This window comes from Mus pahari, chromosome 7 (assembly GCF_900095145.1).
Source record: "Mus pahari chromosome 7, PAHARI_EIJ_v1.1, whole genome shotgun sequence".
Lineage (NCBI taxonomy): Eukaryota > Metazoa > Chordata > Mammalia > Rodentia > Muridae > Mus > Mus pahari.
Genome location: NC_034596.1, coordinates 66,578,344 through 66,582,063, shown reverse-complemented (window position 1 = coordinate 66,582,063; position 3,720 = coordinate 66,578,344).

Genomic DNA, 3,720 nt, shown 5'->3' with positions numbered 1-3,720 from the left:
AGGGGAGGGGGAGGGGGAGGGAGGGGAGGGGAAGGGGAGGGGGAGAGGGAGAGGGAGAGGGAGGAATGGAGGAGCGGATGTGGGAGGGTAGGGGTGTGCAATTAGAGGGATGCGTGCTTTAAGCCAGCTTTTATAAAACAAAAACCTTAATCCATGAATGGACCGACTTGTCAATGACGCAGACCCAGCCACTGGAAAGATTCCACTTGGTCCATGTCCTGTGGGCTGGGTTTGCAGGCTTACACAACACATGCAGCTTTGGTGCCATCTGTTAATACTTCATGGGAGAATTGATTTCATCATCAGTCTCAGTAGTGGACATATACACTGAAGCAGTCATAATGGATGGAGGAGAACAGCATCAGCACTCGGCTAGCCATACTGCTTTAGTTTGTGTGTGTACACGTGAGTGTGTGCATGCTGAGATGTAGGCAAGTACCCTGTACCTGCTTCTCCATGCCTTCCTTTTTGCTTCAAAGAAAAAAATTTGGTTTTCATTTTTTCTTATATATCATATATATGATATATATATAATATCTATATCTATCTACCTATCTATCTAATCAGGATTCCTAGACTATCTTAAATTCTAATGATGTGCCCAAGGAGATCACAAGCTGTTTGCAAACTCTAATGGTTCTGTACTGATCAAAAACTGCAAACCTTTTTTTTATTTCAGTGCTAGGGACTGGACCCTTGAATCTTGTGCAGGCTGGAAATATTTTCTGCCACTAAGCTACACTCTTATTCCCAAGGGAATCTCTCAAATGTCCAAAAGTCCTGAGTTTAATCCCCAGCAACCAAATGGTGGCTCACAACCATCTGTAATAGGATCTGATGCCCTCTTCTGGTGTGTTTGAAGATGGGCACATCACTAGAATTTACAGGTGGTCTGTGAATCCTGAGCACACAGTTTTCCTTAGGGAACATGGTGTTTTCTTCTCTTCACTAGCTACTTTCAAAGCAAAACTGATGTTTAAACTTATACTTGCATTAGCAGTGTAAAGGAGTTTCCAACATGTGAGAGTGCTTGCCATTAACACCTGACATATGACGTCATTCCATGATGGTGACGATGGAAATGCACATTGAAAGCATGTATTAGAATGGCAAAACCAACAAGAACAATCCCCAGATCCCTCACTCCTGACAATCTGTGGTGAGGCTAGGGTGCCATGCACCAGGAGTCCCTGCACACTGGCTGGTGGGCAAGCAAGAACGTCAGATGACCTGAGAGTCTTACTTCTAGCTATTCACCCCTAAACCTGAAAATGTGGCTACACAAAGAGACGTGTATATATAGCAACAATGGCTCAATCCATTCAGTTGCTTTTGAGAAATGTATGTTTTATTGCAGAGTAGCTTTGGCAAGGGATGAAGGGGGTTAACAGAGGTTAACGGGATACTGAGAGGGAGCCCCACATCTGCCCCCAAGAACCTAAGTATACTTAAAGCTCTCTCTCACAATGTGACTACATCAAAGACAGGGCCCATCTTGGGAACAGCGTTACTTCTAAATAGCAGGTGTGGCTTACCATACTGACCCATCCTTGGAAACCAAGAGAAACTTCAGCGATTTGCTTATGTCTGTCCACAAGAGACCAAAATGGTCTCCTGGAGGACTGTGGAGCACAACGAGACAGTTTACTGATAACATATAAAATACTGTTTTCAATAAGCATGGGTTTTTGCATGGGATCATTTTATACTAGGTAAGGATTTGTCTGAAATTAAGATTTAACAGAGTTATCTTCTAATTTTTGTTTACTCTGACAACTTAGAATTTAGTTATGTTTTACTAATTGTATATGGAGGTCAAAGTCCGAGAGTAGCTTCTCTCTCCACCATGCGGGCTACAAGGCACTGAACTCAGGCTTAGTGACAAGCACCTTTACCTGTTGAGCCATCTCAGCAGCCTCTTTTTAGATTTATTTATTTATTTATTATATGTAAGTACACTGTAGCTGTCTCAGACACCCCAGAAGAACGCGTCAGATCTCATCACAGATGGTTGCAAGCCATCATGTGGTTGCTGGGATTTGAACTCAGGCCCTTCGGAAGAGCAGTTGGTGCTCTTAACCACTGAGTCATCTCTCCAGCCCCTCTTTGGCAACTCTTAGCAGATAAGAATCTTAGATTATCTTGTTAGATGCAATTTAAGAAGAAAGCCAATTACTTATACAGACGTCCATTTATTATATACATAACTATCCTTAAGCTTCACAACAGGGCTTTTCAAAATGAATTTTGCATGATACAGAGTACAAACTGAACATAGCTTCATACTTCTGTTAACTGCAAATATCAAAATTATAAATACTGTTCTTAATTCTGTTTTAAAAGATGCACAGTGGCTCTCTGTGGGTAAGAAGTATCTCGTGCTTGTCATCTTCAAAAATATTATTAGAATTTGAAGAAAAAAAAAGCTGAAGGACTGAGGAGAGAGACATACATACATACATGAGTCCCCAGGCTCAAAAGGCCAGCCTGGAACTATACAGAAGCACCCAGTCTTGGGAGTTAAACACCAGAACAAACTGTACTGTGCTAAAGCACGAAGCATGGATCTGTTGGGAATTTCTTTTTCTTTTTCTTTTTTTTCCCCCAAGATAGGGTTTCTCTGTGTAGCCCTGGCTGTCCTGGAACTCACTCTGTAGTCCAGGCTGGCCTCAAACTCAGAAATCCGCCTGCCTCTGCCTCCCGAGTGCTGGGATTAAAGGCGTGCACCACCACGCCTGGCCTGTTGGAAATTTCTTAGTAGTGGGAACTTCATCATGAGCTGATCAACCCTGACGCGGGAATTCCGTGCTGTCCTCCTGGAGTGGAGTAAGCCTTGTTACACAGCTGCATGAAAATGACGGGGGTCGGGGGTGGGGTGGACAACCAGGGAGATGGGAAAGCAACTCACCAGTGGGGACATTTTAATTGGCAATTAGGTCATGATGCAAGTCTAGCTTCATTCATACCACGGAGTTGATATCTTAACACTATCGTGTTATAAAAAGAGCCCTCAAGATCTTACATGTCTGATTTTCTAGATAAAGATCAATACTTTTTTTTTTTAAGTAATTGAATAAAAATTTTCTTCGATTTGACTTAACTAGTAACTTTGACTGCTCTGTGTTAGAGGTTGGCTAGGACCGTGAGGTACACCTATGACTCTACACACACACACACACACACACACACACACACACACACAATGGTGAGCTGTGAAGTAACACAGAAGAGACTGGGAAGCCATCAGATACGGAAGAGGGTGATGTTGTGTGGGCTCCAAAGTCAGCAAAACACTCGTCTCGTCCTGGCAAATTGGCTAAGGCATCAGGAGCAGTGCAGAGGGGACATGGGGCAAGAAGCACGGTGAGAGGCACAAGGCAGGAGCACTGTGTGAGAGCCTGACCCAGCTCCCCTCATGCCTCCTCCCTCCCTCACCTGCTCTGGACACCATGTTACCTGCATCGCTTTTCCCACCTCCCCGGTCTATCCGCCTGCCTCACTGGGACCCAGTTTAACCAATATTTTCTCTTCATAGCCTTCCCAGACCATTCGAGTCTCAGGACTAGTTGTTGTCCATGTTAGGATGTCTTGGCAACTGTGACTTCATATACTTGCTATACCTGCAGACCTAGCATGTGGTGGGCTGGGCTGGGTTGAAGCTTGAGGCCATCCTGGGCTATGTAGTAAGTTCTAGACTAGCTTGGGCTAGAATGAGACCCC